General features: G+C 44.7%; 1 protein-coding gene and 1 pseudogene across 1 annotated transcript in view; one reads left to right on the top strand and one right to left on the bottom strand.

Moving 5' to 3' along the window:
- The window catches only part of Clnk (cytokine dependent hematopoietic cell linker), a 169,977-nt gene that overhangs the window by 113,594 nt on the left and 42,278 nt on the right, over positions 1-14,105 (bottom strand). The window lies entirely within an intron of this gene.
- Positions 6,509-6,608, top strand: LOC116913041 (annotated as a pseudogene).

Raw genomic sequence — 14,105 nt, 5'->3', positions numbered from 1 at the left:
GGAGGTGGGACCTCGTGGAAGGAAACTAGGTCATTGGGAGTTGCCTTTAAAGGAGCATATTTTGACCCCAACTCCTTCTTGTTTCTTTCTGATTCCAAGTCCCCAGATGGTGAATGGACCTTTTTTTGTTTGGTGTTCCTGCCATGATGTACTGGCTTGTCACCGGTCCAAGCAGTAGGGCCAGGTGATTGGTGACTGTTTCTTCTAACACCATGAGCCCCAGTAAGCCATTCATCTTGTTAAGTTGATCTCAGTTTCTTTGTTACAGTAACAGAAAGCTGATTGACATGCTAAAGAAGGAATTCTTCAACAAGACTGTCACATAAAAAGCTCATAGCCACCAACTTGATCCCCTGAGGAATTTGGGTTCAGGATGACAGTATCAACTGTTACCCTAATCTCCAAGTTCAAGACAAACTTGCCAGCTTCCACAAACTTGTGAGCCAGTCCCTAATGATCAGTGTCTCTGTCATTGTGTACATGCTACCAGCACCACCACCACCACCACCACGACCACCACTACCACCTCCACCACCACGATCACCACCACCACCACCACCACCACCACTACCACCACCACCACCCACCACCTCCTCCACCACCACCACCACCACCTCCTCCATCCTCATCATCTTCTCTTTCGAACTATGTATCTTTATCTATTTATGCATTTATATCTGTATCCATCCACATCTTGAAGATTCATCCATTGGGAAGTACATTCTGGGAAGGGGACCATATTACCAGGCAGTAAACACATATCCTCCTACAGATCCTACCCTTTGTGGGGCTGATGGCATCCTTACAAGCCTGCAGAGCCGATGCTAATCTTGTCCCTATTTGCAGAAGTAGAAACCAAGACTCAGGGTTCTAATCACTCAAGGCCTGTAGTTAGATACATGTGCATGGAGTCCAAACCCTAAGCATCCAAAGGATTGGGTGGTGGTGGTGGTGTGGAGAAGTAGACATCTGAGTGTTGTTTTAGGACCTCTAGGAAATCACAGTCCACCGGAGATGGGAGTAGTTTCTGCTCTGCCTAGGAATAGAGCTAGAACAGAAAGTGTGAACAAATTCTGTCGCTATAAGCTAAATTTCTTTCTATTTTGCAGCTTCAAGTCTGGGGGTATTAATCAGTGGTCCAGCACTGCCCATCTGTGCTGATACTGTTGGATTATGATTCCAGGGACAGGCAGCTAAAAGGGAGTGAGAGAATAGTTGTGTGACACAGACTAGAGCCCTAACTGTTCTACTGACCTTTGTCATCTCAGTTAACTAGTTCCGGAATTCTGTGTCTGTTACCTTACCTATAAAGCTAGGAGATGGGCCAGGTGTAGGGGGCACACGCCTCTAATCTAAGCACTCAGGAGGCAGAGGCAGGTAGATCTCTGTGAGTCTGACACCAACTTAGTCTATATAGCGAGCTCTAGGACAACCAGATACATAGAGAGGCTCTGTCTCAAACAGACAACCAAGGAAACAAAAACAGGGAATGGGGCTAATTACGTCATATATGATAATATGTTAATATAGATGTCAATTGTGTCCACATGAAGCCATGCTCCTGACCCTGCTTTAAACATATGAGAGTAAGAATCCCGATTCATAAGCAGCTGAATGAGGTGGGAAAAGTCCCAATAACCTGTGCTAAGAGGGGTATGTAAAGTAATTTGCTAAGAACTTAGCAGTGTTTGTTAGTTCAAGACTCCCCAGCTTACTGAAGCCTCCTTGACTCTAAATTCAGACTGAAAGTCTCCTTTGTTTATCTTGACGCCCATCTCTTTCTATTCAAAGGTCCCCTACTAATTTCCCAGTCATTATTTGACCTCTTTAGAGTCATTTTACAACCCCCAGGCTAGGGAATTGGAGCCTCTTGGTGGCTCCAAACACAGTGAATGTAAATATTCTTTGACATCCTCTCTGGCTTCGAATCCATTTTTCCTTTACTCCTTCTCCTTACCTCAAATTCTCCAGAGTCTTCTTGGTCATCTGGCTTCTCTAGTAACCTTTTCTACAGGTGAATGTGCAGTGCATAGTCTGTCAACTGGGGTGGAATCTGCTCTTTGTAGTGATGACTGTCACAATTCCCAAGGTCCTACCCCTATCCCTGATCTGACCCTTCTCTCTGTCTCAGAGTCAAGGGTGGACAGCAGCCTCTAAGTCTGAAGAGATTTCTTAGCTGAACTGAAGTGGGAAGCAATCCCCGTGCCCTCCTCCAGCTAAATGTTTCCCGACTAGTGACTAAGCTGAATATTGGATTACGTCCTGTCTGAGCTCATTCATGGGGCCCTAACAAACTCTCAGCCTAGGGTCTTAAACAGTAAATATTTATTGTGGTACCAATGAAATGTATTAGATGTCATCTTCCCACGGAGAGAAGTAGGGTTAGGCTACTTAAGCTTTTTCCACACTTACTTACTGAGGGTATAAAATGAGATGGGTTAGAAACAAGGAAGCCTGCATTAAGTGTTGACCTGTGGTCAGGAGGTAGCTCTTTTTCTGGGCTTACAAATGTGCTTTCCCCTAAGTCAGGGATCCCGTGTTCTCTGGTGAAATGAGTCAGGCCTCACTCATTCTTAGTGATTTTCACCTGTATATGTCATCCTTTATAAATGTATCTTCCACCCTAACCTCTGGGATTCCCAGTATTAGGGCCTCTTGCTATCTTCTCATATAGAATAGCAGCAGAGAAAATGTTTGTCCAAGAGAAAATAAATAGACATGGACAGGAGCCTCTCCTAATTCCTATTTGCTAAGGCAAAGAGTAGGTTTAGAATATTTTAGACTAGAGCAACTCTGCTTCTGGGTGCAGGGAGAAAGCAGAAGAGGTGTCTGAATTTAACTCTTCCCTTCCTAGAGTCAGGCCCTGAAAGATTGATTCTCAGAGCCCAGGGGTGCAAAGGGTGTGTGTGTGTGTGTGTGTGTGTGTGTGTGTGTGTGTGAGAGAGAGAGAGAGAGAGAGAGAGAGAGACAGAGAGAGAGAGAGAGAGAGAGAGAGAGAGAGAGAGAGAGAGAGAGAGAGAGAGAGAGAGAGACTGACTTAGAGTCTTAGGTCTGACTTTACATGAGAAGGGAAATGAACTACTAACTAAACCAGACACTGGGAGAGAGAAGGCTGCCTGATGTATTCCAGGGTCCCTTCTAACCAAGCCTCTTTGTGTCTTTTATGTAAATGTCCCTTACCTTAACTGCCAGGGTGTGAAAGAAAGACAAGGAAAAAAAAAACTAACCTAGGAAATTAGGAAGGACTGCTGAATCCTTCATGGCAGGTTTTGAGAAACTCCATAAATTCTTTTCCCACTTCCTTTCCCTTTCCTTGTTAAATTTTTGACTCAGCAAAAAGAGAGATGAACCAAAGTCAAAGAGAAGCCTATGGCCTGTGCTCAGGAATGCTTCCTCTTCTCTCTTCTCTCTCTCTCTCTTGACGGTCAGTGGCAAATGGACCATCAGCGTGTGCAAGAGCACACAGTCACAGCTGTAGGCTATCTTTCCATAGGTGCACAGATATGTTCAGAGTAGAAGTTACTCTCTAGATGGTCATGCCCCACAATTGTCATGTGCATGGTAGAAAATATGGAAAAAACAGTATGTGCCTTCAAAGCAAAGCTTTTAAAAGAACCCCTAAAAGGCATTTTGATTTGTGCCTGCTGAGACTATCCTATTAAGTCCCCCCAGCCCCAAGAAAAAGGACATGACTGAGTCCTGTATATGAGTGCTAGGAGATGCTGACAGAAGAGAAACTTCCGGAGAAAGCTACCTAGAGCACGGATTTTCCTCTGGCCCTCAAAACAATACTTTCTGACTCCACAGAGCCTGAAGTAAAGAAGATCAAAGCTGGGGAGGGAAACGAGAAGCTCCAACAGCAGCTGCTCGCCTCAGTTTCCCTCCTCTCCTTGGGAGTCTCTGGCATGCACCGGGGGACCCTCTCCCCTTCACATGACTCCTTGCCTCACTTCTCATTCACATCTTATTCAGATCCATCCAACATGAGGTACTCAAGAGTCTGCGTGGGGGAACATCTGACCACAGAGCACAGGCCTTTTACAGTCTGGACCCTGGCACTCTGGGCTCCATTCTCTCTCCTTAGCTGGAACTTCATGCCTTCACGGCAGCCATTGTGAAGAACTGGTCTAGCTGAGGTGCATCTGGCCTTCCCAGTGTCTTTCCAGAAGCAGGGAAATGAGTAGGAGTCACAGTCTGAGTCTCGCCACAGTTTCTACAGGATCCATGGATTAGCATTTAAGACACGCTTTCTTGTTCCAGACCCATCTTCTTCTAGCCTCTCAGTCACTGAGTGTTGAGAGAGCTTAAGTCATCTGCCCTTATCTTTCGGTGAAAAGATGACATTTAATGCGTCTCCATGTTCCCAGCTCTGACAATGGGGACTCACTCACAGGGACAGTAGATGACTAGGATGAAGTGTTAGAGAAGAGCTTTAATACAATTCTGCCCAATGTCATATAGTCCAAAGGAGGAGGCATGGGTTTAAAGTGGGTCCCTGAAACAAAAGGTAAGGAACACATTGACCTTTGAAACACAGTTCGCACTGTCTTAATAGTGTGCATCAGCCACTTGTCTCAATTTTTCTTATTCACAGCGTTACTTGTTGACGTTTTTCTCTCTCTGGAGAGAAAGAAGCTTAGAGAGGCAACGCATTTGTATGTCTTTCTTTGAGTCAGTTCCTTTCCCACGCTGGTTTTGACAAGCTTTGCAAGGAGATCTATCTTATCATGCGTCTGGTAACCCTAGTTTTCAAAGCATTCATCAAAAGGCAATCAGACCTGGAAAGGCAGAATTGAGGCTGATCATTATAATACGTCCCCTCATTTGTGCTCTCTGGGGCTTTTTAATAGCACCATTTGGCACCCGGAGTGTTCAGCCTTTGCTATATCTTTAAGAACACTATTGGCATTAAATGAGATAATGAATGCAAAATGCTTGGAGTAGAGTAAGTTCTCAATAAATAAGTTAGGCTTGCCCTCTTTATCAAAGCTAATTCAAAACCGTTTGCCCTCTTTAGTTTGTATTGGGAGGCAGGAATTGCTAGTGCCTAGTTTGCAGCAGTGATCAGAACAAAGACAGACATCTCCTCTGAAGTGAAGCAGAAGGAACACTGTCCACAGAGTAGAGAGCAGAATGACCAGGAACATGAGGGCACATTGGAAGTTGATGAGGCACCCTGGGGAGACCATAGGAAAGATGACAGCACCAGGTACCCAGACAGAGTTGGAAGGAATCGATCAATCCATGCAGCGTCTAGACCAAGGCACAGAATGTCAATCATGTATCCATAGGGTCCATGTGGCTGCTTTCTGAAGAAGAGATAGATGGTCATGAGGGAACTGTATTGTGTGAATATGCACACCAATGTTCAGGTGCTGGAATGTTGACCCCTAGATTTATATGATTATGTATTTGAAGGTAGAGCCTTTGGGATATAATTAGTAATGGCTGAGGCCATGACCATGACACTGCATGATGGGATTAGTAGCTTTATAAGGAGAGAGAGAGAGAGAGAGAGAGAGAGAGAGAGAGAGAGAGAGAGAGAGAAGAGAGACCCAGTCCATTTGCTCCATCTTGCCATGTGATCTCTGATGATTCTCTGAGGTAGCAAGAACCTTCTCACTAGATCTAGCATGCTCTTGGACTTAATAGCTTTTATACCTGTGAGCTCAGTAAACTCGCCTTTGCAAATTGTGTGGCCTCAGGTATTTTGTTACAGCAACAGAAAGCCAATGAGACAGATAATAAAGGAAGTCTTGAGACAACTAATGACAGCCCAATGCAGGAAATGAAAATTGCTAGGATGAGGGCAGACTAAGAAATGCTCTCTCTTAGTGACCACAGCCTTCTCTGGGACTCTGAAGCACTCTCCTGTATTTTCCTTCCCAAATCTGCCCACAGAATTCATGACTTTTGAACAACCATTCTCCTCGTTTAAAAGCAAAATTTCCGACACTACCTTTTTCTCAGCTTGGTCTTGTATAGCATACCCACCTACTCGGCCTTGTTATTTTACCTCTTCTGGGGATGTCCTGTCTCACCTGGAGTATATAGTGTATAGGATTCCAGAGGAACCAGAGAGCCAGGGGTGGCATGTGCCACCTTCCCCGGCACAATCAGAAGAGCATGAAAATGGCAGAGCAGCCTTTACTGATGCTGTGTTTGCTTCTTCAGAGCCTCATTATCAAGCTGTTGATAAGAATTCAGATGGTTTGAGCATGGGGAATCCTGTAGCTCAAACTTCAAAGTTGTAACTTGCAATGTCTGGGTAAAGTCCTCAGGGCATGACAGAGAACCAGTCACCAAAGAGATACTTTAGGTCATGTCTACATGGAAAGCAAGAAGCATGGGGCCGCCTGCTAGTTACCCCAGAGATGGCACTTGTGTGTGGAAGCTGGCTCATCCCCACACAGCAGAGCTGAGTTCTACGTTAAAACATAAGGGTCTTGCATGCCAGTTCTTAAGTACAACTGTGTAGAGAGTTAATTGTATGAAATTATAATTCATTGTGCTCGGCAGCACATATACTAAAATTGGAATGATACAGAGAAGATTAGCATGGCCCCTGCACAAGGATGACGCAAATTTGTGAAGCGTTCCATATTTTTATTGCACTACCTGAGGACACAGCTATACCTCTCTTGGGCATATACCCAAAAGATGCTCCAACATATAACAAAGACACATGCTCCACTATGTTCATAGCAGCCTTATTTACAATAGCCAGAAGCTGGAAAGAACCCAGATGCCCTTCAACAGAGGAATGGATACAGAAAATGTGGTACATCTACACAATGGAATATTACTCAGCTATCAAAAACAATGACTTTATGAAATTCATAGGCAAATGGATGAAACTGGAAAATATCACCCCGAGTGAGGTAACCCAATCACAGAAAAACACACATGGTATGCACTCATTGATAAGTGGATATTAGCCCAAATGCTTGAATTACCTTAGATGCATAGAACACATGAAACTCAAGAAGGATGACCAAAATGTGGATGCTTCACTCCTTCTTTAAAAGGGGAACAAGAATACCCTTGGCAGGGAAGAGAGAGGCAAAGATTAAAACAGAGACAGAAGGAACACCCATTCAGAGCCTGCCCCACATGTGGCCCATACATATACAGCCACCAAACTAGGTAAGATGCATGAAGCAAAGAAGTGCAGGCTGACAGGAAATGGATGTAGATCTCTCCTGAGAGACAGAGCCAGAATATGGCAAATACATAGGCGAATGCCATCAGCAAACCACTGAACTGAGAACGGGACCCCCATTGAAGGAATCAGAGAAAGGACTAAAAGAGCTTGAAGGGGCTTGAGACCCCATATGTACAACAATGCCAAGCAACCAGAGCTTCCAGGGACTAAGCCACTACCTAAAGACTATACATGGACTGATCCTGGGCTCCAACCTCATAGGTAGCAATGAATAGCCTAGTAAGGGCACCAGTGGAAGGGGAAGCCCTTGGTCCTGCCAAGGCTGAACCCCCAGTGAACAGAATTCTTGGGGGGAGGGTGATAATGGGGGGAGGGTGGGGAGGGGAACACCCACATAGAAGGGGAGGGGGAGGGGCTAGGGGAATGTTGGCCTGGAAACCGGGAAAGGGAATAACATTTGAAATGTAAAGAAGAAATACCCAATTTAATAAAGATGGAAAAAAAGAAAAAAATATAATTAAATTATGGTGAAAGCAAAGGTGATAAATACACAAAGTACATGGATAACTAGACATCCTAGGAATTATGCATTCTCTAGATGGCATTTGCATCTCATTTCTTAGAGATGGAGCCTTGCTCTGGTGTTGCCCCTCACAATTCCGTATTTAGAGATACCAAGTTAGTATCCTGACGTGGGTCAGGGTGGGCAACTTACACCACAGAAGCGCACATGCTCCAAATCAGGGTTTGGTTTGCTTAACACCAAGAGAATAGTGGAGGAACCGTTAATGAAGTCAGTTTTCAAATGTGTCATGTCTCTAGCCATAGCGACAAATATCACTAAAATTGAAAAGATAGTCTACTAGTGTTCAAACTGTTCACTGATTCAATGAAGATTTGCTTATTCTGCAATGAACAGGGAGTTTCTGATATGTCTGTTGTCCTGTTGTTGTTTTACTTATTAACCTAAAGGAAAAGTCCCTTTCCTTTGTATTGGAAAAGAAATATTGACGTCAGAGCAATCTATAGTCATTTGTCAGTTGTAACCATAGATTTGCTAAGGATATGAGTTCAGCACTGATCAATGAAGTCACTCCAGGGGAATCAATTAGCTCTATGGCATTGACAGTAAAACACACTGCATATTTCATTATTATTTGCAAGTTACATTCTATCAATCTTTTATAATAGCGAAATATATGGAACTTGTATACTTGTACAGCTACACACAAATTTTACACTCCCCCTCCCCCAAACACTCTGAACTGTATGTTAGACATTTATCGGCACCACTGGCTAGCCCACATTTTCACAGCACCATGGTGGGCGGAGCTCTGGCCAGCACCAATTATTGCTGGCATGCCACACATCTTAGATTAGATCTTGGACTTCATAGCTCTGGCCCGTACATTTCACAATTCTTAGGTGGGGATAGCGGTCATATCTCTGTGGTTGCCCTGTGGGGATGGCGTAGAATGGAAGTTAGTTCCATTCTCTTTCAAGTATAGAGACATAGGAGGAGCACGACCTCACAGAACTCCTTCCTCAGCCCTTCCCTGAGGTGCGAGCACTTTGTATGTAACTTCAGGATTTTGTTTTGCAGGTTCAGTGCACTGGGATCTATCTATTGTCTATAACTAGAGGAACTGTAAATATCAGGCAGACCCAAATTCAGGTTTCCCTTTCTGTTTCTGCTCTATTCCAAGCTTAGGCAACAGGATTGATGGGAGAAAAAAGAGACCTAAAATCTTTTTCTTCTGCACCCAAACTTGCAACATAGTTGCAAGATATAGGCGGGTCATCCGTGGGACGAACTAAACAGGTGAACTTCTTGCTTACACCCAGCTTTCGGTGCTCAGCCCTTGGTAGGCATCCAAGCTCTGTCATCAATTAAATCCTAAGATGTAATAGTTTACCTTCCTCAGGACATTAAAAATAGTGTTTAGATGGTGATCCATAACCCAAGGCAACCTTTGGGAGCGACAATATGTCCTGCTCTTCCTATAACTGGCTAGCGTTTTCTTTCTTCTGAGCCGTATAGCCTAGAAAGAAGAAAGGTTTTTTTTTTAAAGGCTTTCTTTCTTTCTTTCCTGGCAGGCGTACTTTGTGGTTCAAAGCCTTCACTTCTCTTGCAGGATGAGTGCAGTCAGGCGAGAGAGGAGCAACTCATGTTTGTGTTTCTCATCCTAGGCTGTATAGAGAGGTGTGGACAGGCCCGCTTCTCATGTCTGAACCACAGGCACTTGCTGTGGGGCGAGCAAAAAGCGAATGAGCACCGGTGGAGGCATCCAGATATGGAGACACTTGTTTTAAGTGAAATACAAATCAACTATACCAGCAGCACACTTCACCCTGAGGTCTACCTGAGAGTACTGCAAACGTCTAAAGACCCGTGTACCAATGCTCTTAGCTCTGTGAGTTATAAGAGCCAAATGGGAAATGACTTAAGTGCCTATCAATTGGCGTTAGAACACATTGGGGTGTATTTGTGCGATGGGATGCTATTCTGCAATAAAACAAAAGAGCTCTTACACATGCTGCCACACCATGAACCTCAAAACGTTATACTGAGTGAAAGAGCAGCCAGGCAGCAGGGACGTGCGAACCGCTGCTTCAGTGAAATGTCAAGGAAAGGTATAAGTAGCTGAGCAGTTGCCTAGGAGTGTGTGTGTGTGTGTGTGTGTGTGTGTGTGTGTATGTGTGTATGTGTGTGTGTGTATGTGTGTATGTGTGTGTATATATATGTGTATGTATGTGTGTGTATATATATGTATATGTGTGTATATATATGTACGTGTGTGTATGTATTTGTGTGTATGTGTGTGTATGCATGTGTGTATATGTGTGTGTATGTGTGTATGTATATGTATGTATATGCGTGTGTATGTGTGTGTATATATATGTGTATGCATGTATGTGTGTGTGTTTTTGTGTGTGGTGTGTGTGTGTGTGTGTGTGTGTGTGTGTGTGTGTGTGGTAATGGAGCACAAAGTATTTTATTGGGGTGATGGAAATATTCCAAAAGCTGATTTGTGGTAAATTTGCTACAAGGACACCAAATTGTATATTTTAAACCTGGTTGGTTGTAGGGCGTGTGAAATACCTGGAATCGGTTTATATTTAAAAGGGCAGCTCAGCCTTTAGCTTTGAGCAGTCTACGGATGTCTCAGGTTCTTTCCCCAACAGAATGTTTCTGGTATCTGTGTTCTGCACACTGCCTGCCACTCCACGGAGACCTGACAGCATCCACTCCTTCTACAGCTTTTGAACCTTCTATAGGTGTTGAACCCCGAGGCCCATGAGCTGTAATTCACGCTAACGATGCCCAGCTCTCTCTGAAGCCATCGGAGTCTTTTCATGCCAAATTAGAGTTAAGCACAGTTATCACCTGTTAGGAAAATTAAGCTCTGGTTTCGGGAGCTTTGTGTTTTCAAATCAGTCGAGCCCCTTGAAGTGCTGCCAGCAAATCGGCAGCGGACGTCAGTGGGAGACAGATGGAGTCTGTGGGCCTGGGTTTGCCAATAATGAGGTGGTCAATACCTTGCTGGAAATAAAATTAAACATTATGAGCGACCGTCCCTCTCAGAGCACCTTGGCTGCTCTCTGTGTGACAATGACCTCACTAATTGCTTATTAGCGTGACTTTTATTTCTGTAAGAAGTGTTGGCAAGTGTGGTGGAAAGGGGGTAGGAGCTGGGCACACATGAAAAGCAGAGAGGAAGGGAAGGGGACCTTCAGGATGTGAGGAGGTTACCATAGGCCTCTGGTATGCTCACAACACAAAACGGCAACCCAAAAGGCTGTCTGCACTGTAATCTATGGGATCTTAGCCATCTCTAGATTCATAGGGCTGGCTTTCTTAGTTGCTTTTTTAAATGGGGAACTGAGACAAATGAGGTAGGATACCCTGTTCTAGACACTGTGAAACACGACAACTGCAGGTGGCTCCAAGCCCGGGACTCTTCCTACAGTGCTGGGACAGAAAGAGAAGGTCTTCAGGATGGCCCAGCTAGTTTTCACTAAGAACCTGTGTGACCTGAACTCTTCTTGCTCCTGGTCTTTGTGCCAATTACAAGATCCTTTGAGCAAAGGAAAGAGAAGATGGCCACGCCTGTGCTGAGTCTTTTCATCCCTTTCCTCAGACATGCTACCCTGTAATAATGAGGACCAGTTAAGGGGCACCAGGCCACTCAGTCAGGCAGTGACCATAGCTCTGTCCATTCTGGAACCATACCATTTTCCCGAGGCTGCCCTTCACTTGGGACAAACACTTTGTTCTTTCAGCCGGGGTTGGCACGCTGGGTATCTATGTCAACACAGTGCCAGAGGTATAGCTATCATGAAGCTCACCTCACACAGACACTGACTGAACTCTCACAAGAGCTCTGGTGATTCTGTCAGCCATGTGCAGACTGTAAAGACACTGTCCACCCTAACCCTGTTACATAGCATCTCATAGGAATAAAACATCTCCTGCCTGGACTCTGGGCTTTGCCACACTGCCTAATTGAGCTAATTCTGTGTGGTAGTGCTCATGCTGCTGTCCCATGGTCCTGCTCTTCTAGAGTGCTTGGTGCTTCCGTCTTTTGTAATGGTTGCTGTGTGGTACTGAGGCTGCTAGCTTCCTTGTCCCTGTATCCATGAACAAATCAAAGGCAGAATAAATCAAAGGACAAACCCTGAGAAGCATCGTCCCTGGAGAGAGTGGACTATGAACAACCCATTGTGAGCACCGTTGTAGACTTCTCATTTTTAGTTCCAAGCCCAGTTGCTGGGAGAGGGCTGTGCTGGTGGATGTTTATGGGAATAGATGACTGGGCCTGCAACTCACTGTGAGAAATTTGGCAATATGGTCTTTCAACCCTGGGGTCCAGTGGTGTTCCCTCTGTGTCAAGAACATAGCCTTCTTGGTGAACTTTCTTTGTACTCAGTGATAAATTTCTCCACGGTAGCCCATTGTCCTGTGATTAGATGCTGGGGCACCATAGGTGAGAGAGGAACAATTCTGAGAGTAATTGAACACAAATCTTTGCAGTAGATCAGCACTGTGCTACACAGCTCAAGTATTTCTGTGATTGCAATGCTGAAATATGGAGGGGGAGGGGCAAACGGTTCTCAAATCATTCTTCTATTGGAATAAAATGGGACTTGCTTTGTGTAGTCCAGGTGACCATGGCAGGAACAATAGCTGCATAAGGACTGGGGAGGAGGTAGGTGTGTGTGTGTGTGTGTGTGTGTGTGTGTGTGTGTGTGTGTGTGTGGGGGGGGCAGGAAATGCTCCCATGAGAAATTTGAGTCTCTTAGATGTAGGTATTGAAGATTTAAAGTAGAAACTTCTTGGATGTCTTTGAGCTCTCTACCCTTCCACTGGGTGAATGTCATACAGTATAAGAAATATTATTCCCATTATACAGGTGAGGAGGTTGAGATCTGTGCTCAAACGGCTTAGAAAAGATTGATTCTGGGAGACAAATTTGGCCATCTGATTTTAACCCTGTTGTCTCCAGACAAATACATCAGTTTCTTCTCTCTCTCTTTTTTTTTATAAATACATAAGGAAAATGACATTCTTCTTTGAGTTTTTTATTCATGAGGAGACATGGCTTGGCGTATTAGCCCACAGATACCTGGTACAGCTGGGCTCTCCCTCCTTCCCTCCCCTGAACCACAATGCCCTACCATCTCTTCAGAATATCTGCTCCCTTAAGAATCGATGTTTTTCTGCATGTGGTTCCCTTCAATATACCGGTCCTTTGTTTATTTTTGCTGTGCTTCAGTCGGCCTTTAGACTCTAACTCAAAGTTATATACTAACTCAGACGAAATCAATGCCACTCTCACGAGTCTTTTCTGAGCTTATGGAAGTTTTAAATATTTATCTGTGAAATTATTTGGTTTTCTCTGAATGAGGGCAAAGTGTGTAGAAGGCAGGGTCATATTTTCTTGTGTTTTCCAACACGTGGCAGCCACTAAAATGAGTCTTTCAACACTGTGATCAGAGCAGGCAGTGCAGGCATGGGTGGCCCAGGGCCTTCAGAGATGAATGGAGATGGGCTCAAGAGTTAGCTCCCACAAGATGGGTAGAGTTGGCCTCTGTCTATACTTCTTTCCCTGGGGACAGCCATGCCTGACTCTACAGTATTTTGTGAGGACACTTTGATCAATCATAAGTGGTTCTCCTCAGAGCTGACCTAGCCAGGAAGAGGAAAGAGGGCTTTGGGGTGGGGAGGTCACATCAGGACATATTGGCAAAGTGAGGGTCAAGGGAGAAGAGTGCTCTCCTATGGTGCAGCCTGATTCCTATAAGTCCCAGGAGCTGAGAGTGAGCACAAATCCTGTAGGGAAGGTGGGGAGACACTGACACCTACTGTGTCGGGGGAATAATCTTAACACAAGGGTTAGCCCTCAGCAATCCTCTGGGGAGTTTGCCTACTCCCCTAGCCAAGGAAGTGACCGAAGCTTCATCAGTTCACCTAGGTTTTAAATCAATAATGTCTAGTTTAGAGAATATGGTCAAGGCATCATGATGTAGACAGGCTGATGATCACTATACTGCTCCTGGGGAAAGGTTTTCACAGACAACGCCACTGTCTTTCCCAAGACTTAAGTATTAGCTCCTATAAGGGTGTTTCTACAATATACTCAGTTTTCTCCAAAGCGTAAGAATAGAAATTAACCTTCCCCTTTAGCCCCTAGTCAACTGCAGTTCCTCCATGGCAGGAGAAAGATGGCACTGTGGACTTCCTGATGACTCGGAGGAGTAAGATATAGGAGGACATCACAAGACAGTAAGGTAATTAAGAGATAGGAGAGAAGGGAACCCTCCCTGCTGCTGTACCGGGAAACTTGGTCCTTCTCTATGGAAATTCTTCAGCCTGTAGACACTGACTAAACGTTGTCTTTAGGCTGCCTCGCCTTTTGTCTTGCTCCTCTGCCTGCTG

This window comes from Rattus rattus, chromosome 11 (assembly GCF_011064425.1).
Source record: "Rattus rattus isolate New Zealand chromosome 11, Rrattus_CSIRO_v1, whole genome shotgun sequence".
Taxonomy (NCBI): Eukaryota; Metazoa; Chordata; class Mammalia; order Rodentia; family Muridae; genus Rattus; species Rattus rattus.
The sequence above is the reverse complement of the archived record's forward strand: the minus strand, read 5'-3'. Positions and strand labels throughout refer to the sequence as shown.